Genomic DNA, 24253 nt, shown 5'->3' on the forward strand with positions numbered 1-24253 from the left:
TGTTGGCAAGGTCTATGCCCCTATCCATCCAGTCATCCTGAGCTCCTTGATTACCTGTCTTGATGGAGCAGCCCCACTCTCACTTCTCCCTCAAATTATTCCAAATATTACTCTATAAAAATGTTTTTTTTAAATATATATGGTGTCATGTCAAGGATATACTGCCCATGTGCATAACTACAGCTATATATGAGTCATTCAATTAGAAAGATAATCTATAAATGGCATCACCTTACATTAAACTTTTGACTTGAGGTGAGCATGGAGTAGACTTGACATTCACATCTATTTGGCTCAGACAGTTAACACTGCATGCTCCAGGTCCATCTCTCCCCAAGGAAAGGCTGTTCTTCTTAATAAATGCCACCACTCACTTTACATTTTCCCAGAGCCAAAAGAGGCTCAGTTTCAGTTTGGCTAAAATCCAAGCTCAGGCTGCACACAAAGATGAGATGACTGAACACAGTAATCAAAAATGCAGAATAAGGAAAGAGAGCATTAGCCCTTATAAGAAGAGTTCAGTTCTGCTTTTATCCCTGATTTGACACCAATGTGGTGTCCTAGTCAGTGATGTTACTTCTAATCACCCCTAATATGAGGGGGAAAGAAAGTTAAAGTGTAGGCAAAGCCTTTGACTTTTATGCATCCAAATCATGACACCAAAACACAGAATGCTTGCAAAGATTATGCACTTACATAAATAGTCCCTTTGAGTTCAGAGGTAAATGAGCCAGTAAATTTCAAAATTAAGATCTGAATTTAGGAGTAGGCAAGCCAGATTAAAGAAAATGGAGCAAAAATACAATTCCTCACAGTGAGCCAAGTAAACAAGATGATTTTTTTTCCTCTGTGGTTTAGTCAAATATGATCTTTACTGGGATTTTTGTGTTCAGTGTTTAAGAATCATGTCTAGAGGTTTACAGATGATTTCTGAATAAGAAGCAAGATACCTAACAATTACTTGTAGCAAGTTTATAAAAAGAAAAAAAAAATCAAGAGACAAAATCACCTAGACTATGTAAATCAATGGCATCTGAGGATACTTTGCAAAGATGTTTGTTTTTCTTTGTAGCCAGACCACTGTCTCATTTGACAATTATTATCCACATAACTGGAAACTCCAAAAAGATACAAACTGAGCAGAACTTCAATACTGCAAAAGACCTGGATAGCAAATGGGCTCATTAAAGTAGTTTATACAACCAACTTTTGCATCTGAGATCAGGAATAAGGTCTATCCACATGTCCTGAAGATTTCTCCTGCACTTAAATGAGTTGTAGTGACTCAATGTATGCAGCTGTATATAAACAGAAATAAAAATACCAGATATTAAAGACTTGCCAAAAGTAAATACCAGATCCTCCAGGTGCCTTCTAGTCAAAGGGCTGACAGAGACTGTACATTTTCCATTTGGATCCCACCTCCTGTTAATCTCCCTGCAAGACTGCATGGGGCCTCACCTCATCTTCAATACTGTAATGAGTTCTTTAAATTTGTTAGATGTTCTCTTTGATTTCTTTTAATGATTTATGTATTACCTATACACTTAGGATTAAGCATTTTTCTACTGAAGATAAGACAAATTACAAAGGCAACCCACAATGGGTCACATAGAACAACCGTAGTGGCCTCCAAGGAGATACTAATTGCCCAGTTGCGGGAACAAAGTAACCAAAGAAAAATAATACAATCAAACTGAAGCCAGTTAGGGTGCTGCACAGTGTAGACTGAAAAACAAGGACCAAGGAGATTAAGAGTGAACTTCAAAAACAGCTAAGTGGGTGATGTATTAAAATAACAGACTGACAACTTGTGTGCAAAAGTAAATATCTACAGTTTGCAGGCTGAACAAGTTCAGATGGGAACAAGGGGTAGATGCAACAGTGTGGGTGAAAGTAGCCTCTGTCAGCTCTTCATACTGCTTTAAGACCCAAGTCTATAAGCTGCCCACTGAAGCAGGATAGAATTAGCAAAATCATTTATTTCCCCAGGAGAAGGCCAAGTGCTCTAGGAGATACAGTAAAAATGACATTCTCACATCCAGAAAGATGCTGTGTTATATTATACCAGCCCAGAAAAGGGAAAAAAAATTATATACCTTGGATAATTGGCAGTTCAACATGAGTAAACCAAAAGCAGGGGGAAAAAATAGTTCAGACAATTTGTAATTCAGCATGAGCATTGTTATACATGACATTAGAGGAATTAGCATTCCACCAACAAGTAGGGAAATAATTATTTGGAAACCACCAACTGTTTCACTATTGCTGGCTAAATAGGCCCTCTTTAGTGCCCATCTGGACAGTGTCCATACTCTAACTTGCTTCCAGAGAAGTCAGAAATTTTAAAGTATAATAAGAAAAATATTTTAAAAGTTAAAATAAGTTATTTATGTATTGTATCAAGTAAACTGGGGAAATCACTGCAGTTATGTTCAAGTGGAGTAAAGGTTTTAAATGGGACAATAAAATTCAAATGCAGAACCTGCTCAACATGCCAAGAATTAATGAGCTGGAAGCAACACTCCCACTAGAGTCCAGGTGGAAAGTCATTTTGATGTTTCCCACAGAACAGGTACAGTTTGTACCCTGTGCTGTGCTCTGTTCCAGCAGAAAGAGAACTGTATTATTCAGCTGAAGAGGGTTTGAAAGCTACAGCCCCCTTTGACAAGAGGATGGCACAGTCCTGCAATGAACTTCTCTCTGCTCAAGCTGACCAGCACAGTCCCTGAGCTGCCACAGCCCCAGGACCCCAGGCTGATGCCCACCTCTGCCACCATCCAGCATGTCCCCCTCCAGCAAACTGGTCATGGGGCCTGACAACAGCAACACTGTGCAAAGTATGACAGATTTAAGTAAACACTTTAAATGCAATGGGCTTTCATTACAACCTGTCATTTTTACATCTTCACTACATGAGAAGGTATTGAAAAACCACTATAATCACAAATAAAGCCTCAAAGATGAAAACAAAAGGTAAAGCAATGCAGGCAGGAGATGCTGCTACTCCAGTGCTCCAGTACAAATTCAAACAATAAACAACAAGGAGACAAAAGGGGAGGGAACGAGCCTGCATGAGCCCTTGTCTTTGTTCTGCTCTCCACATTAATATCAGCAGCTATTCCTCTAAATTGTGACTCAAGGGGATAATTAAACTATTTCTGCTCCCATTTTCCCCTCAGAGCAGCACTGTTACAACAGTGCTGGCTTCCCCTAGCTCAGCAATAGCCCTCAGGAGGGCTGCACAATGCTGCAGCCCCGGCCACATGAGAGGGACCTCTCAAATGTTTTCTGAAGCCAGTAGCATCATCTGCCTTCTTCTATTACAGATTTCAAACATCAAAGCTGCCCTTATTTCAGCACTTACTCAAGCACTGTTGAGGTTTCAGTGAAACTGAGAAGATTAATTAAGTGATAGCAAGTTTGAATGTGGGAGATGAATGATTAAAATTTCTTAAGGTAAGAATAGGAACTATCTTGTCAGAAAATGGTACCTACTTATATTGATAAATTTCTTGCTCAGTGGTCTATAATGTCACTTCAGGCTGAGAGGCTGGAGCACTGTATAGAGAAATTCTCTAAAAACTACTCTGCTGACATTGTAGCACCACTTAAGTAAAAAGTCAGATAATGCAGCATCACTCAAAATACTGCCAGACTGATGATATTTTTAACTTACTGAAATTAAAGACAGACTGCTGATTTATTTGTCTTGCTATAAGTATTAGCAGAGCCATTTAGAAGAATATAAAAGTGTAGAGGTTTAAATCATTACGCTCAAGTCAGTTTTCTCTATTTTCATTTACAAGCAGCTGTGCGCTTGTAAAACTTGCATGACTGTTAGAGACGTGGCTCTATACAAGTAGGTAGAAAAGCAGGGGAGTACAGGCACAAGCAATACAAGCTTTTCCATCCACAGCCCAGTTTTGCATCAGGAGGCTGTTCTGAGAAGGGGCAGCACACAGAATATCCATAAGACCATATTTGCTTGGTACTGAGCTATGGGAGTTAATCCTGGGCAACGCAGGGTCAGGGCAAGGGCTGCCCAGTGCGGAGAGCACAAGAACCAACAACTGATAACATTTTGTGTTGGGCTAGTGACCAGGCTAACTGAACAGAGAGAACAGGCTCAGTACCCATTAGTAATGGTTTCTGAGGCCACTTCTTTTGAATGCCTTAATTTATTAAAAGTTATTTAAAAATTATTTAATCCAGTGCAGATTAACAAGGCCATACCAAAGTAGCATATTCATATTCACTCAACTCTTCTGAAGAGTGGCTAAAGCAAACAATTGTTTAATTTCCAGAGTTCTATTGTTAACATCACTTTCTCCACTATTTATCATAGGGCAATCACAGGTCAAACCTACCAACAAAACACAAACAACCCTCTGCTGTGCATTGTAATGAAACTCAGCTAGGAGCCAGTCATCAATGAAGCAGTCAATAGCACACACGTCTAAAGAACACAACTAGGTTGTAATACCATCTATATGCCTGACATTCACCAGTGATAACATTAATCCCCAGAAGAAATCTGCTATACCTCTCAATATTATTTTTTTACCTAGAAGTATCCAAAGAATTAATTATGAAGTTGATGTTGAGTAGTGCTTTAAACTGAAAATCAGTCAAGTGTTTCAATTAAGCAGTAGATTGAAATGGCTAATTGTTATTAACCCATGATTAAGTAAAAGAGGCACAACTACTGACTATAAAAAAAGTTTGTGCTGCTTATCATGTTGTCCCAGGATGGGTGACTGATTTTGAGATACTGGGTGCATGTTAATTCCTGTGGTATCCTTAGCGGTGGGGAAGTGAGGTTCACAGTCTCAAAATAAAATCTCTGGTTATTTAACTTAGTAGTTTCCAGCTGTTTCCAGATACAGAACACTCTGCAAGACCATTCAAGCACTCGCTTGCTCAGACACCAGCCACTGCTGCTCACACAGCTCAGCCATCGAAGCAGCCTCTTGTTTATTCCCATCATACTGCACAGCAGTAAAAAGGCAAGAGAAAAAGTGGGCAAAAAAAGGCTAAGGCAGCAGGAACGAAGTTCTGCAGTGAACTATCTTGGACTAAACACTTAATTTGCCTTTCATGTAAAAAGCCCATGATTCACATCCTGTTGTTGTGGAGATGTCGTGGAGTAAAAACCTGCTTATGTGAGGAAAGGATGACTAGAGCAATATCTTTATATTCCATACTTTGCTGTGCAATGCAACCTCAGGCACATAACTCAAGAAAAACTGCTTGAAATTCATGCCTCCCAGAATACTATCTATTGAATGTCTCTTACCTTGTAGGAAGTTGGAACAATAGGTGAATCAGAGGCAGAAGGAAAAATCAGAAAAATCACCCTGTCAGGGGCAGAGAATGGGAGCTGAGAGGCAAAAACCAGAAATAGCCAGAAAATTGGCATTATTTCTGTAAAAAAGAAAAATTTGAAGGTTTTGTTGGGTGGTGGAAAGGGGGCGGGGGGGGGGGGGGGAAGAAATCCCAGACCAGAGCACTTGCCACTCAAACATTGCTAAGGGATTTCAGCCAAGCTGACATTTATTACTTATACAAACACATTGGATGTTGTAGTCAAAATAAACAAACTACTGATTTATCACTGAAATATGATGCACAATGTATTTACCCAAGAGTAAATAACATACATGCATCCAAAAATCCCGACCATCCTACAATGCCCTCAGCAAAAGCCTTCTCTAATTGATTTTAGATAGAGTGAATTTGCTCTACAACAGGATGCTCAGGTCCCACACAGTGGCAAAGTTGCCTCCTCTCCTTAAGTTCTGAAGAGCCACAACCCCTTACCAGAATGGGAGAGAATGGAAGTGAGCCATTTCTTGCTATTTTTCACTACTCAAATTGTACTTGTAAAGCTTAGCAAACAAACTGGCTCTATCACTCAGGTACAATCTATGACAATAATCTCTATTGTCTTAAAAGGAAGGCTAATAACATTAGAAGCAGTTGAAAGCTGAAGTAGGAAGAAATATCAGAGGCTGGCACTTTTAGCTTAGCTCACCCCTCTTGGGAATTATACCAATATGCAATGATTTAAGCATGCTTAGTTTATCATTTACTGTTCCACAAAGGCTGTTTCCCTAGTCAGACCATTAAATAACAAAGTATCGGCAAAATCCCCCCATCAAACTAACAAGTATTGTGTGGACCGAGGGCTGATTTTTTTTGTTCAGAAATCAAATCCAGACATGTTGGAGAGCACAAGAACACACTTTTGATAGAGGGGATATTTAGCTGCCAGGTTCCAATTGCACCTCTAAATTAAGCAGGAAACCACTTCAGAGATGTACTTACTTCACTTCTTGCAGATAAAGTTGCAGTATCTCCCAAATGCATTCCCAGTAATGGCTGAAATATTTTTATTAAATGCTCCTAAAATAGGAATATGCAAGTGCAGCAAATATCCAGCCAAGAGAATATCAACCAGAATGATTTATATTGATCAAAGCTGTCAGGGCTCGAAACCAGGACCTTTAAGTGAAAGGCATTAGACCTTCTCAACTACAAACATGCTGCCTACACTGCCCATTTTCCTCTCATGCTTGTCAACTGCAAACACTTCCTTAACAAACTAGAAATGTTGGTCAGTAAATGAGTCTTGATTTTGTCCTAGAGTCAGCTGGGTGCAGGAATACAGTCCCTGTCCAATGCAGGCCAAGCTGTGTGCACATGTTTGAGGACAATCAGTGATGAGTGCACTGGTTATAAAAATATTTTTATCTATAAGCCTTAGTGTAAACTTCTGTTTCTAGAGAAGACAGGATGCATTTGTGAGTCCACACCTGGAGTATTGCATCCAGTTTTGGTCACCTCAATTCAAGAGATATCGAGGTGCTGGAGCAAGTACGGAGGAGAGCAACAAAGCTGGTGAAAGGCCTAGAGAATCAATCTTATGAAGAACACTTGAAGGAGCTGGGAATAGTTTGAGAAAGAGGAGGCTGAGGGGAGACCTCATCAGTTTCTACAACTACCTGAAAGGTCATTGTAGAGAGCTTGGTGCTGGTCTCTTTTCACAGGTAATTAGTGACAGAACAAGAGGGAATGACTTCAAGCTGCAACAGGGAGGTTTAGACTGGACATTAGGAAAAAAAAATTCACAGAAAGAGTGGTTAGACACTGGAATAGGCTGCCCATGGAGGTGGTTGAGTCACCATCCCTGGATGTGTTTAAGGGTCATTTGGATGTGGTGTTGGTGGATTTGGTTTAGGGGAGAACTTTGTAGAGTAAGGATGATGGTTGGACTTGGTGATCCCAAGGGTCTTTTCCAACCTCAATAGTTCTATGATTCTATGGTGGCTGGGACAGATCATGGAGACCCTGCCCAGGTCAGATGCAGAGCTTGAGGCCCTCTGGATAGGTACATCCACAGTAAGGATGACATGCCAGCTGCCACTCAAAGCATTTGTATTAAGAAGTCCAATTAGCAAGTTATAATACATAACAGCAATAACATTTTTTTAAGCATTTAACATAGCTATTTGGAATACTAGTAGGAACTGCTACACAAAGCAGTATGACTCCTGTGAGCAAAAATTACCACAGCTAAATGAATTAATATCAAAAATGGAGCTAGGTACTGCTGCCAGATCAGCCCAATACTTGCATATATAATAACGGCATAGTTGGGAGAAACATGCAGTTAAGAGGCAACATAAAACAGGAGAGCTGTATTTGCAATTACAGGGTGACAAGGCTGTAACACTACAACATTTACACTTCATATAAATCAGCCCCTCAGACAGCCCTTAGTAGTAAAAGTGCCAGTCATTCAAAGCACTGTCCTCAAAGTACCACTGCTTTCCAGAGTAATTTCTATGTGCCTCTGGACACTTGTTACCACGTAAAAAGCCACTCACTCAACAAGACAGCATAAGGCTGGAGAAGTATTTGGAAAGTTTGCTGGTTTCCAAAGGAGAATCCCACAAAAGTGAACCACATGTTTGTATTCTGCTGTGCTCCTAACTCTTTCATACTCACTGAACAGTAAACATTTGGAAAAAGAAATACACAAAATTACAGGCCAAAGTATTTTGTTACACTTGCAATTAGGAATATATTTGTAAAAAGGTGCAAGTGTTCCAAGGTTAACAAGAGTCTCCAAGCCAATTTTTTCATTTGGTTTAAACATTATTCTACAAACATTCTTAAGAAAGATTTCTAGAACCAATAGCTGACACCAGGTCTGATTGGTGCTATGTGCAATTTATTATTTTCTCTTGAGTCTCATCCACACCCCACATCTCTCAGATTTATCACTGTTTCCTCATAATTTAACTTAAATTCTTGGTACCCATTCAGCTATCCAGTCTGCAGAATACTTTGCATTAATAATGAATCCTCTCCTGAGGAAGCTTTGGGGCCACTTCCTAAGCTGATGAAAAGAAAGGACACCATGAAATCCAGGGGAACTGTGCTGAGTTATTCTATCTCCTTCAGCCGAGAGAGCTGAATTAATTTGTCTGCATTGACAAAGGGAGTTCATTAGATGAGCTCTGCTGATTTGTGATGGGGAAATCTCAGAGGTTACTGCCCTTATCTGTTCGCCTGCCTCCCCCCATCATTGATGGCAGTTTGAATTAATACACCTTGGTATGAACTGGTCCGCTCTCACTACTGCCAAGGCTGCAAGGCAGATGGGAACCACAGTGGCAGATTAGATGGGGAGCAGAGGACTGTGACCTCCTGGCTCACCCTCAAGTTAATGAGGGGAGCTCCTTTGCCACAATTTTTGCCCTACCACAGTTATCATGGCTCCTATCACCCTGCTCAGCTCACCTCACCTCTTGAACATCTCATGCAATAAATCCTAACCCAAGTAAAACCAGAGGGAGGTTTGGGGCTTTTAATATTATACTGTAGTCTCATTTTTGTAAAATTAACAGATAATTCAAAATACCATATTTTCTGTTTTTCTGACAAGTCCCGTGATGCATTATTATTTAGATTAAGAATCTAGGATACAATGCACAATGAAGCCAAAGCAACTAAGAACAAATCCTTGTACCCCTTTAGTTGGTCACCCTGTGTTTTTTCAAGATAGTTATAAGAGGAAAATGAGAGGCTGCAGACAAGGGCCTGGCCCCACACAGGGAACATATCCAGATGGTAGATAGAAAACACAAAGTTCAACAAAAGTATGTAAATGTGAAGCATCTATGCTAAAACAAAGCAGAAGCCTTATACTACTCCCCATGTGTTTAGTTTAACCACAAAATAAACAAACACCATATTGAACACAGACTTAAGAAGAGAAGAGGCAAAGGTGTCACAGCTTGGTAACAAGCCATTTTACCCAGTGTAGAAAGTAGTAACTCTATTTCCCATTAACATTACTAGTTTTGCTATTTATAATTTGCAATCACTAATACAGCTTAATCAACATTTATAACATTCTTAATAAAAAGGCTCTTCCCCACTCAAAGACAGATATCTCAAGAGTGAAATATATAGCAGATATACACCTCAAACAAAAGTCAAATGAGCTTCTAGGAATGCAGGGACAAGCCCATTCTCATACAATGCTTTCAGTAATACAGCAGACTATACAGCCATTCCTGCAGCCCTACTTGTTCCTTCCCCAACTTTTCAAATCACATTTTACAGAAGCAGCAAAATCACTCACAACCCACTCTCCAGCTCAGCTCTCTGATGAGGTTTGGAGAAACTCGCTCCACACAACTACTTGGTTCAGCATGGAGCTCCCTACCCTCACTGCTTGTGCCCGCAGCATGCACACAGCACTACACCTGCAACATCTTGAGATGCCTCAAACCTGCAGCTGGGGTACTGACAGTTCAAAGACACAAGAAAAACCACCACCTCCTTTGCTAAGGTTACTCTATTTCAAAGAACAGCTATGAGCTGCCCCATTCTTTGGGACCAGTATCTACTGCTCCTGCCTGTCTCAAAAGAGAGGTCAGCACATGCTGATCTAAAACACATAGCAGGAAAATCTAGACCAAAACATACACATTTAATCAGTATCCTTCACCTTTACTCCTGCTATCATTTTTTCCTCACTCATTTTTCATACCTGCATTCCATGGTCCCCAAAGAAGTTCACCTTAAGATGTGCAGGATATAGCCAAAACTTATCACAAAGCAGTTCTACACATCCAGCAACACACCAGCCTTGCTCCAGCCAGCTTAGCTGCACTAAAAGACCCACCTTTTATAAGCCCTCCCCTCCCTCCACCATTCTTCAGGCAGGTGATTCGTATTTATGCCTCACACATGCTGCTCATCTCATTGCTTGCCTACACCTGTGCACATACACCCACAGCTTTTGGGCTGGCCACTGCAATTCAAGGTCAATAAACTCACATTTGGGGAAACATGAGCCAAATTATTCCTACTGTTTCTTTTCTCTTTATTTATAAAGGAAAGAAAGCCTGAAATTGTGCTTTACCTAAAAAACTCTTAATTTTTATAGAGAGAGAGGACAAGAAAAAAGAGCTTTAAGGGAATGGCAGTAAAGGGAACAGCAACAAACAAGTACCCTAACCTTCAGGAATGGATACTTTTAAAACTCCTTAAAGGCACAGAAGGATGGAAAGCTCAATAAAATCAACAGAAATCCTTCCATTTACTAACACAATCTTGACTTTGGCCTATTGAAAATTAGGCCTGCACATACAACTGAATAGACCATCATGTGCATTATCTTCTACCAAGGACTTGAGTAATCTCTATTAAATCTACTTCAATAACGAGCTGGCAGTACAGGTGCTGATACTAATTGCTAAGCATTTCTTTGCTAAAATCAATCCTTAGCACTGACCACGATAAATGAGGTAGGCTTTTATATAAAATTCATACTTAAAATAGCTATGAATCTTCCTAATGTGTCATTTGACATTTGTTATTACTTGGCTGCAGTCTGGCTTTGAATATTTTATGAAATATTTATGGCAGAAGGGGTATGGGATTCTTAAGAGCAAGACACATACAATGTGCTGAAGATTAGTGACAATTGCCACAAGGGTAAAATTAGTATAATCAGCCATCACTTTCTTATAAAAAATACAGACTTAATTGGTGGCAAGTGGATAGATCTTCCATTTTAAAACTGCAATTTGTTGGGAATGATTTGCATATTTTTCTTCACTTTTGTAGAATTAAATAAAATTCTGTTTAAATGGGAACTTTGGCTAATTAACTCCTGGTAAACAGAGAAATGCTGCTTTCTCTTTAAAGAAACATCTTGTAAACTCCTTTTTCACCCTCAATAATACATTAGAAGAAGAGGATAATAATTATGTGCATCCAGCTAATGTGCAACAGATTGCTAGCAGGTAAAAGTGGAATTTAGGAAAAGAAATTAAGTTTGCTTTCCTATCCTTGCTGGAATGTGGATTGAATTAAAACTCTTAAATTAAGAATTATTGCAAAAGTTCCATAATTTAAAAAAACATGTTTAGAACTTGGTCCTTTGTAATTAATAATGACAGATCCCATTTCAGAGAAAGAATTACTGAGTTAGGGGACACCAACTCATGCTGCATGCAGTGTCTCCAAAGTGAGCTACGTTTGGGGCTTCTGAGTATATTCTGTATTGGCTCTTGACATGTAAAATCACATCCTGCCCCAGCTGAGCACCATGAAAAACCCTGTGAAATGGCTGCATGTTGCCCAGCTCCAACAGCTCGGGCTCTCTGAGCCAAACTCTAGCAACTTTCATTTAATAGGGAAAAAATGATTAAGCAGTCATTTGGTGAAAAGATTTTTCAGACTGAATGGAAATGCACCTGCCTTTCCTTGTGCAAGGCTTGGGGAAACATACAAGCTTTGAAGAGATTTTGCTTCTAGATTGATATACGCTGCTAGTGCAGAGGCAGAGAAAATCAATCAAAATCTGCTCCTATATGTACTGCTGCACCATCCATGAAAGTCATATATTTAATGAAGAGCTGGAGCTTGCTTTGCATAGCAAATCTGTAGTTGCAACCATGCACCAAGACTTTTCAAGGGATAGCTGTGGCTGAAGGACCACTAAGCATATAACTCTAGTCAAAGGTAAACCCTTTGCTTTCAGAGGAGTTTGGATGGGACTCCCTGAAGTGGCTGATGGTTTTAGCTTGTGCCCCTTCTAACTGCTTTAAAGAAAGCAACAGAGTGACAACAAAACTAGCATATAATTGCATCACCATGATTCATGTATCACCTAATTAATAAATGAAAATACAAGGCCTGCTGCTCGTTTGACCTGGGATTAGTACTCCCATGGAGGTTTACGCTATTTTCCTTGCTATACACCTTTCCCTGCCAGAAGATCAGCATCCTTAGGACCATATTTATTTACTTTTTAAAAATAAGATCCAAGGTTTTTCAATACCAACCTTCCCTTGCCCACCGAAACAGTTTTTCTCACAACTAATGCTTGTACCTCTGTGATTTTTTTTTCTCCTGAAATCCCTAGGGATTAGGTGCCTCAAAACCCTATGGGATTATGGCATAAACACAGCAATTTATTCTGAATAATAATACCCTATCTTAAGGCATGTGCTTGTTTTTATCTAGGAGCAGAGATAAACAGCTCTCTCTTGAGGAAAAAATAAAAGTATATATATTTAAGCAGATGATATAATTCCTTTGGAGACTCAGTTCTTCTCCAAGTGCATACACACAATTTTATTAGCATTTAAAGAAACGTGAAGCAAGGAGATATATCTGAGCCTGTTTCTTCGGCTGTTGTGAATATCCTGGCCGCAGAAAAGTTCATGGTTTTATGTATTACCTCCATCTGCTTTAACCCTGTTAAATTTCGGTATACTATTTATAAATATGAGTATGTTTTAGTTAATATATGTTTTGCCTGTTGTTTAGGGGCTATTCATTTTCTTCCAGAAAGCACAGCTGTCACTGCTTTCATTAGCAAAGTGTACTTTTTAACTTATATTTTGAATTAAAATATTGATTTTTCTCCCAGCACTGCTGTTTGGTATAGTGAATTGTTAAATGACTCAACAAGTTTGAACCCTTGAAAATGGGGTTTGTGATGGAAGTGCTGGCACACTCTTATAACTACATCGTTGTGAGATGTGATGCTGCACTAAATGGATTGAGCCCCACTTACCCCCCACAGAACTGAAGGCCCAAATGCCTCAAAATATACTACTTGGATTCAAAATAAATGTTATGAAATTCAAATGAGCTGTTGGAATGAGTAACTACAGCTGAGATGCTGAAAGTGTCTCACAAATCAATCATCCCAGGTGTGAACAGAATTTCCAGGTTGGTTTCCTACATATTTTATTTTTGTGGGTTTCTTTGAAGTTGAAATCTCTTTTTATTTGTAACATCCTTGCCTTTGAGTCTTTCTTCTTTTCTAAATATTCACTTATTCCCCATAATCCCTTTATTCAATTCTATTTTCCAGCGAAACCTCCCGTGACATGCTTTTCAAAGGCATGTTGTACTGAGGCCCATCTGGATGAACATTACGCTTCTAGTTTTGTCTCCAGTTATCTCCTAAGGGCAGTTGAGTACCTGGAGGCTCCCTAGATCTTGCTTAACCAGTCTGCAGGACAGAAATACCCTCATAGAAATCAAAGCTACCGTGGGCTTTGGGTTAATCTCAAGTCATGCCCACACCTGTCCTGCATTACCCCAACAGCTCCTACCTCACATAAAAATGTTCCCCTGAGCTGGCACCACAAATCAGCTGATTGCTGCAAGGTCACACCTAAACTCACCCTAAAATAATAACTCCATATGCCTGCTCCTTAGGAAGAGCCCATTTCTACATACCTTATGGTCAGTGCAATATTTTAGTGTTTCTAGCATAATTACATTCCCTTTAATAAGTACTACAACAGAATGCATTTTGGTCAAAGATACAGACAACATCATGCATACTTGCTGAGGCCTTTTCTTAAGTACAGAAAAATGCAATTCCTGAAGCCTCACAGGCATTCTGGCTTCATTAGTACTCATATATTAGAACAAATAAATGTGGCTTTTGGGATTATATCCAAGAGAAATATCACATCAGCCTGTGGTTTCCTTTTGAATGATTAAATATTGTACTAAAATAATTTCAGTACTTCTATGTAGGGGGAAAACATGATGAGAAAACCAAAGAAAAAATATGTACTGGTAGGCTATGCACAGATGGTGATGGAAGCATCCCTGCTCTTCATTGCAACCTTTCCGGGCTGTAGGACACTTCTAAAATCTTAGTGGGAGGACATGAAGAGGAAGATGCCTGCCCCATGTGGTCACAGGGAAGAAGAAGGGGTTTTGCAGCCCTGCTTCTGGGCTGCCGACCATTGGTGAATGGGGGCTGGCTCAGAGCCTCTCCTGTTCAGTGCCAGGTACACATCCATCCTCCCCTCTAGTCTTTCCAGTTGTGGCTGGAGCAGCCCTACACCCACCTATGGATCAAGACAGGCTGGTGTATCCTGACCCCAAAATACCAGGTGGAACAGGGGTGTGGCTTTTCATGAAGGCTTCCTAGAAATCCCCATCCTCCACTGCTCACCTACCAACTCCTGAGCTGGAAGTGAGAGTGTTAAGATACAGTTATTTGCAATTCTATTTCACTTATCAAAAGCTAGATTTCTGAGATACACATTAAAAGATGAATTCAGCCAGTGTCCTTGAGACAGTTAATGAGATATGCTAATTTAAAATAAATAGGTCTGGTATGAATTCTTGATAAGAAAACATCTGCTTGAATCTATTGCTTTACTTTCAAGGGGGGTAACTGTGTCTGAAGACAGCAAGATATGATGAGGAGTATGCAGCCATCTTGAAGGCAACAGTTTAAAATAACTGATTGTTTTTCAAATTAGACCTGGAAGAAATTTCTTCCATCTGACTTCTTTAGGACATAGAGACTGAGAGCAGCAGGCCTGGGGCCAGGAATCCACTAAGCGAATTAAAAAAAGGAGCCTAACTGACCATCAAAGCCACCAGGGAGAAAAGCAGTACTAAGACACTACATATTTCCCAAACATCCTTAGGATCTCTAGCAAAGAGAATGGATTTTGCCTGAAAGTCACCACCAGAGGAACTAAAAGTAAGCAGCACCCTGACTGCAGAGCAGCTCACCTACTTTCCCACCTTCAGGGAACAGTGTGGGTAACAGCCAGTGCCTCCTTGGGTGAGCTAGCACAGCAGGATATTTACATCCCCTGACCTTGGCAGGTGAAGCAGAATGACTTCGCAATACAGATGGACACATAGCGGTGGGACCCACAGGCACTGCAGGTTTTATTATTGGGGATTTTTTTTCAGAATTTCACACAGACATCCTTGCACCATCCCTTACAAGTAGCAGCTTGGATAACTCCTTGTGGAAGTCACAGAACAGTAAAGAGTAACATGAGAAATCACACTGCTCCTTTGTAGCTGGTTAGCTCTCCTCTGACAAGTAAAACCTGCCATCTCCAAGATGATCACCTTCTGTCCAACACCACAGAAGCAAAGTACCTTGGTCCGAGCAGCTCACCTCTCTGGCTATCAGTCACAATAATGCTCCTGTACTAGTGCTGAGGTTTTTGAGCTTTACAGTCACATAGTGATGTAGTGTAAGTGCTATAATATTTTTGTGAAGCTTAGAAAGATTAAATATTCAAAGATTATGGAAAATGGCCTTTCAAAAATTTCACATCCAGCCATTTGAATTATTTATTTAACTCTACACACCACACTATATGAAGGGTTTTCAACTGTGCAGAACACTCTCAGGCAGTGTCAAAATCTACCAGGTATTTAATTCCTTGTACTTAATAATATGTAATTAGGACTTTAATTCCCTTCCACTACACCACTCCTTTTCAGTTACACCAGGTGTGACTAGGACTGGCCTGAGCTCAGCACTGTCTCTGTGTCTGAGGTCATGCAAGGAGATACTATGTGAGAAGTGTTATTTGCATTCTCCAGCCTGACTTAGGTGGAGGTTTTCCTGCCTGGTTTGCTGGGATCAAGACAGGGCTGGAAGATCCTATTGCAACTTGACATTACACACCTCTGGTTGCACTGGCTTTAGGGCCATGGCAAAAAGTCACTGCACTGCACTCACAGGTCTGGTCTCATCCTTTAGATATTCCATCTCTACCATATTGACACCTCCAAAAAGGACCCAATGAAGAGTTTGGAAAAGGTTACAGTACCTGCCTATGCTGGCTTTCTTGTGTCATCAGATTATGTTTGCACAGATTCGTACTCCTCAATTTCATGTCTAATAATAGTAGTCAATCCTTAATTTCAGTTTCTGTCCAGTAAAATCTAACTAATCAAGAAGATAAAGCAGACCATTTGACATAAAATATCTGTTCTTTCCCCTCCATTATTGTAACAATTACATTATAAGATATTTTCTCTAAAATGTCTTGTTAAGGTGCAATAATTTTTTTGCACAAAGATTTTTATTATATAATCATAATAACATAAGTCACTATTATTGTCAGACACATCATCTTTGCTTATCATCTTTTCCTTTAATTTCCCCAGTTGCTTTGTTCAGTACTGTGTACACATGCAGTCAGCACCCTGCTGAGTCACTTAGCAAGTGAATCAGATATTTTTACAGTCCAGAATTTTGACTGCAGAGAGCCTGCAGCTCCCTGAAACCTAAGCTTCAACTGACTTTATTCCTGTCTTTAACGTAGTTTGACCCTTGAGTTTATTTGTGACAATAAACCGAGAATTTTATGACAAATAGTATCCACTGATGTACACTTAGTTAGTTGTAATTATGACAGATGATTTCTCCTTCTCAGTTATTGCTCACTGCTGCAGATGGCTACTGAACCTCATGAATAAATAATCTATACTAGTACTGCGAGTTCTGTTACCCTGAATGTTTTGTTTAAATGATGCAAATACCAAAAATATTCTATACAACTAATGATTATCAAACTGTAATGCTGATTCCAAATTCTTATCCATGCATTATGTAAAATGGGAATATCTAAAGGCCTTGCATTTGCATTTGTCTAGAAGAGGCTTTGGAATCAGGGCCAGACTTCAGCTTATTAATAACAGGTGTTAATAAAGCTGCCATTAAGCCTCTTGACTTTTATTTAAAAGAAAACAGAGTAATATCTCTAGGCAGTATAAATCAATAAAGCTTAAAAAGCTCCGTTATATATACCACTTATAGATGCACAGAGACTTCATTCCTAAGGCATCTAAGTTTGAATTTCACTGCATAAAGGGCAACAAAAGTCAACTTACATTACAACTGCCGAGTAATTCAGCGGGGAAGGAAAACCTGGACTGCATTACTCTTTAGATGGCATGAATTCATTTCTATGTATTTAATAAAGTGGGCTAATGGTCGGTCATGAACATGTTTATATATTAAGCAACTAGTCTATTTTATAATCTCAAGATTCACTTTGAGGAATATGCCTGTTGTAATTCCCTTTACTACAGCTTAATTCAAAGGTTCCACTTGCACTTGCAGTGACGTTGCAGGAGTGCTAATGAAGCACACCACAGAATCCCTGCTTTTCTGATACTTGTACCTTGCTTAATCGCTTTTATGAGCACACTACTCACTCTTGTAAAACAGCTTAATAGACTGTGTGCCCCATGCTGGGAGCCAGCTGGGAGGCTCTTCAGGAGACACAGTGAGGATAAAGGTGGAGATGAGCTGACTGGCAGTGCTCGGAAGGGCTGAGGCTCTCATCACCCTGCTCTTAGGGCTTACGCTTTGGTGATTATGATTAGTAAATATTAACAGTATTACTTGTATTGTCTGTAAGGCTCAGCAGAGATTGGAGCTCCATCGCTCATTATGCTCTACAGTCACAGGAGACAGAAGTGCTTTAGAAGGATTTGCATCCAGGCAGGATCCCTTTGGACAGGAGGGGGAAGTGTGTGGGACAGGAGCAGGTGCCTGACATAGGAGGGACCAGGGGAGCATGCAGAAAATCTGTGGCCAAGGAAATACTGGCCCCAAATATCCTGAGCTGTAAGTGTAGCTTCCTCTTTAGCTCCTTTCTGAACAGGCAGGGATTTGTAAATCAGGCTGGGCTCCTCTGCAGGGTGAACATGCTGAACTCAGGAGCCCACTCAGACCTTTCTATATAATTTCTAAGTGACAGACATAGAATCAGTAACACTTGCAGATACCTGAAACACGGACATTTGGGAAATCCTGCTAGTGCCTGTGATTTCATAATAAACTGACATATATAGGTACATTTTATGTCTTTTTGAGATGCATCTTGGAGATGTGACTTTTCCTTTTTGACATAATTGGTCAATCAGAGAACCAGTACCTTTCCACAGATAGAAATAATGCATTGACTGTGCCTGACTGCAATATATTAAAATTTAAATTACCTTCCAGTCTGCTGTAAGAATCATATTAACTGATCTTAAATACACAGAAAAGGCAGTACAATAAAATTCAGAGAAGGATAAATCACTGAGGTTCTTCCATATTTCATAAAGAAAAGATTGGGTAAGGTCTGAAGTTTACTTACCAAATGTTTATAAATGCTAAGACATTTCTTTGAGAAAATCAGTGTAATATTGTAGGTTAAGAAGACATTCCTCTCTGACATTTCATTTGGCAGCTCTAACCACAGCCTGGGTAGAAATCAATTTACAGTAACTATGACTTGCTATTTAATTTGGGGGCATGCACAGCTTAATTGAGAAAGTGTGTTAAAAGTTGACAAGTCAGAGTCACATCTAGTAACTTAAGTTCCCCATGGCAAGCCCACAATAATCCACGGATCAAACTGTAGCACCTTTGTTTCTGTAATTAAATGCACAGTGCCAGCAAAGACTAATTTTGTTCACATGGTGAGCTCCTGCAGTAAAAAGCTGCATGACACTTTATACTGAGACATACGTGTGAATTCATTTCTGTAATGGTCCAAGGAAGATTCTGCAGATTTCTGTTACTTTCTTAAATACTTTCATATCTGAAAGAAGGTGCCTAGTTCAGCATATCAATATTATTCTTGTCCAATTGCCTGGGTCCTTTCCATTCTGATAATTTCAATAACCGTGTACGGAACATGAAATCAGTCCCTGGTTGTTTAATTTAAATGTCTCTATTTAAGTAGAGAAAATGGGGAACTGTGAATTTGTGGAACTTTTATTACAGTTTATCTGCATGTAACTACATTGGGGATCATTCTGTTTTTTTCCTACAGAGATCTATATTAAAATGCATTTTTCAACTCACATGAAAGAGCAGAGCCTCCCAACTCTGCTTTTTCACAAGTATATCTCTGTCTTCCCCTCTCCCCACCATGGTCAGACACTCAATCCAGGCTCCTGATTCTTTAACCAGACCCTTTTATGGAAGGCTTAAGGATCCATCATTATGGCTGTTATTTTTCTTTTTTTTTTTTTTTTTCTTTTTTGCCTGTTTTCAATCTGAAATTTCTAAGTCAAGCTCACCTGAAAATTTACAATATAATGTTCCTGGTCTAATAAAAAAGAAATCAACCCCTAGCCTTGCTGATATTTTTTTAAATGTTTACACATCACCAGTGCTGTCTTTAGTTTTGAGCAGATACCAGTAAGGTCTTGGGAGATTGCTAAGGCTGTGGGACAGCCCACAGTAGAATTTTCTTACTACATTTAAGTAAAGACTACCAGTATAAGTAGCTTCTGATTACATGCAAGTGTTTATGATAACTTCTCTGGATCCTATTAAATTGGCTTTGTCAGAAATATATATATATATATGTATGTATGTATGTATGTGTCTATATATATGAAGAAGGTTCACAAATCAGGTCCAAAGAAAAACATTTTGCTTTTGCAATGGGCAGGGTGGCACATTGGCAGATGTTGTCCTTGAAGGCTCTCCAGCTCAACCAACATTTCTCCTCAGACATAGTCAAGCTCTTTCACATGCTCCACATATTTGCTGCAAATGCATCTGAGACATTTGCTTGCTGCACTGTGCTGCTTTCTTATAACCACACTCGACTACAGCAAATCACTTTATTAAGGAGCAAAGTAATTACCAGACTTCCTGGTGTTTTACAGGAGTGTCTTGATGCATATCCACCTATTCCACATGGTGTGCCTCCCAGGGTTAAGGGACAATTGCACCAAGTTGGCAGGACGTTGCTGAGTTGGCATCATTACTAGAAGGTTTCTTCTGAAATTTTGAGTTAACAAGCCACAATACGGCAGTATGGAAAAAAAAAAAAAAAGATCATGGCTTGAACACTGCCAGATGGAATATGAAGACAGCTCAGGAGAACTTGCCAATAAAAAAATGTGTGTGCGTGCATGTGTGTGCACAAACCCATTATAAAATTAAGCAATCTCTTGAAATTCCTCCACTATGAAAAGCTTCAAAGCAAATCTACTTTCATTTGCCAACACTGAGAAAAAGTTATCGCCGTATACATTCATAAACACGTTTGTTTCACCCAGCTACTTTAACAGTTTCCTGTAAGTTTAATGCATTTTTCTGCTTTTGAATTACAGAGATTATCCCAGTTATTATATATATAGTCACATTTGTAACTGCCTGAGGACGGCATAGGTAAATGCTTTTATGTCAATACACTAGTTTCAAACTTTTCACTTTTACTAATTACTGGTTCTTTGTGGTTGGTCAGCTGGTCATATCACATTATTTCCATTCTAATTGTGTGAATAAAACTTTTTAGAGTTGCAAAACATGGAAAAAAATGTATCTCATTCTCACACAAAAAAAATATCAATTTATGAAAGGCTAAGATGCTCATTACACAAACATTAGCAAATAGGGAATCTTTAGGTCCTTCTACACTAGATACAAGCCTAAGCCTCAGCTGGCAGCAATCTGCATAATTCCAGTAATTTGTAGGAATCTACAGCAGTTTACACAAGCAAAGTTGATCTGAACTTTTGCTTCTCGTGTCTCCATTGTATTCTCTCTTTCTCATGGCCTTTTTACCTTGCATAAATATGTGTTAATCAACTTTAATTAAGATAATTTAATGATACCTATTCTAGTCACATTTACAGCAGTAGTAAAAAGATTCAGCTACTTTAGAATTTTGCTAATGATGCTGTTTCATATAAAGAGCAAAGTAATATTGCCAGGTCTGATACAAAAATTTTAATTTTTTTTAAAGATTTAGAATTTGATCCTGTCCAAGCTGAATGAAGGTCAAAAACTCAACATCTTTCCAAAGCTGATACAGCTTATTATATACCTAATTCAATGGTGAAACATTACACACAAGAAGTGTACATCAGAATGGGTAACAGAAGCAAATGACAAATATAACAATCAAGGTGAAAGACTTTTTCCAGCTGATCAAATTTTGACTAGCACCAGTAATCCAGTAACAATCTTTTCTAATCTCTTTTCGCCATATCTTGTAAATACGTTATTTTTAGTGTATAAACACTGCATTAGAATAGAAATAGTTCGGTTGGAAGGGTCCTGCAACAAACCATCTAGTCCAACTGCCAACTTACAGACTGCAAGAGAGACCCTCGACTGCCAAATTATTTGCTTTGAACAGGCTGGGTGGGCAGGAGGCAGTACTAAGTCATCTTTGGACTCTGCTCTCTGGGGCTGTTGGAAATTAAGTTGGGCTTTGTTGCAGAGAGCCACTTCTGGTCTGATCTAATGTGGTTTTGCTCAAAAAAAACATTCCATAGGGATGGGCTTTTACTGTAGTTGATGCCACATCAACTGAATAGGAGGACATTGAGAGCTGGCTGTGTTAGGTCAGGATTACCTGTGAGCAAGAAAATCCCTGGCTGTTGGGTTAGAGCAGTTCTGGAGCTGTAGAAATGAGCCTTAGCAAGAATTATTCACCTTCAGTCTAAAATTAATGATATGCAAACCTCCTAATTACTTCCATTCCTGTTTATACTGTTAAGTGGTGAAGTGATCCTGTTAGTAAAGGGGCCTTACAGATCTGCTCAAAGTTTACGTAGTTTCTGTCCCCTCTCAAGCTCTCAGGTATGGATTAATCAGACCTGTGGATGGTTCTGCAGAGCACAGCTTCAGCTGAACCAGAAGTGAATTAATCACTGCAGCAACATAATGTTGCTTGGCAGAACCGTATTATAGCATTGCATTCTTGGGCTATAGTTAAGGCCTGTCAGCAATTTCATTATCAAGTCCTATTTTTAGCTGTTTGTAACTTTTACAAAAATAATAAACACATTTACAGTGCAGGCTTAATCTCTACAATATTTTTTTCTGGCTGAGAAGTGTAATGATATACATTCCAGGTGAGTGTGGCAGTACAAATAGTTTCTCCATCTACATAAAAAACCTGCTGACTTGTGCTTCCTTATATTTTTCTGTTATTTACTTCTATTCTCAAATACATTTTCATGAAGTTGCAATTTATTGCAAAACTTTAAAAGTCAACCAGTAGTATTAATGTAGAATAATGTTATATACATGGACTCTGTAAAGCTAAAAACTCAGAGTCCCTTATTATCAGTGATGTAGGTGATACTAAGCAGATTATTATTGATTAAGACTTTCCCCTTGCCTTCACAGGTGAGGTATATAACATGGCAACCATAAGCATCATTAAGAAAAGTATTATTGCATCAATATAAGAAGGATCAGATTCCTCTCCACAAAAAAAGCAATGTAAATCCAGAGTAATCCTTGGAAGAGCTTTGAAGCTTTTAGTATCTAAACTGATTAAGAGCCCCATTTTCTATTTCCTTTGTATACAAAATAATTGTTACCACATATTATGTGTTGTTTATTCTGTGACAAATAGCATCTTTGGAAACCTAAAATAACTTAATGGGTCTTAGTGGACTGCTGTTGATTCACCCTGGTGCTAGGGAGAGCCCTGCTTGACCTCTCTGCCTTGAGGATGTTTAAGTACTTTTCATGGGATGACTGAGATTGCAAAACCTAAGCCAATTCATTGTGCACCTAGACACAATTCATCTAGACATTGTTTTCTAAACAAAGGCTTGCTTTTAAAGGTGGCAGTTACAGGTAACTGAATCTCTAATAGTGATATGTAGCTCAATTATAAAGCTCTTCTCTGAGAACAGAATTACATGGAATAGTTTACTTTTTATTTATTTGCTAACATATTTGCTTATTTATTTTGAGTTTTCTACACCTGCTTAAGCTGACTCCATAATGCCTGTTCTAATGTAACACTGATGGGAATGTTTCTTAATGATTACTTAATTACAGAATGTCCCAAAGATAATTCTAAATGTAAGAAACCAGGATAATTAGATTAAATATTAAATACCAAACTTATGCTTGATAATATCCAAATATGCAAACTCTGCTCTAAACCAGTTTTTCATACTGCAAGTTTAGCTGAATTTTAGGCAAATATTTGTTATTGAAGCAACTTTCAAGCCTAGGTCAGCTCCTCAAACAAGTTTCATTAGCTGGCACAACTTCAGCTGCATTCTGCTTTCAGATCTCTATACAAGTCACTGCAAAGAGGAGATTTTTCAACAATAAAGAGCAGCAGGTTAGTGGTGGAAAACATGTAACAGCAGCAGTTTGTGCTAAATCATCTATTCTGACTAGTTACAGGGCCGGGAGCTCCAAGGTATTTTTCCCCTTCAGTAAAGGTTTTTCTATTTAATATTCTTTCTCTTTTTAACATACAAAGAAGGGTTAATTCATCTCACCAGTTTGTTCCTTGTATTTTTGTAAGTATGTTTATCAGGGAGAGTTTTGCACACCTTCAGTGTTTGGTTGTCTTTGAGCTGCTCTTCCCCTTACAGCATGTAGCTGGATGGACTCTAGAAGGTGAACGACAGAGAGACAAGACCTGCTCAGTGTCAACAAAGTTGATGCTCAAAGCAAAATTGTAACTTAGATTTCCCCATTGCCCTCACATTCCCATTAAACACTTGGTACTCTGTCCTCTAGTTGGAGTGTGCCCATTTCCCATGGGCCCAGAGAGGTTGCGTGGAAAATGTGGGGAACTTGCTCACAAAAGAAAAAAAGTTGTGTGTTTTGTGATGAGCTCCCTCTATGCCTCCTCACCAACCTTCTCTTTTAGCATCTTCTTTGCGATAAATTCTACCAGTTTCAAGAGAGGTGGCTTGAAGCACCCAGCACTGAAACTTCACAGCTTCCCATATCAATGAAGAGGTTGTACTGTTCAAATACCAATTGAGCAGGAAAGAGTGAACCAATTGCACTATCAAATGATATTGCAAGAGTTGGGGATTCACAGGTCAAGGACTACAAGGGCAGGAGCAAAATGTTTATATTTACTTTTGGCTACTTTCAGCAGGTTTGGCTGAGGGCCCTGGAGGAAGTCATCTT

The sequence above is a fragment of the Apus apus genome, chromosome 12 (assembly GCF_020740795.1).
Source record: "Apus apus isolate bApuApu2 chromosome 12, bApuApu2.pri.cur, whole genome shotgun sequence".
Classification (NCBI taxonomy): domain Eukaryota; kingdom Metazoa; phylum Chordata; class Aves; order Apodiformes; family Apodidae; genus Apus; species Apus apus.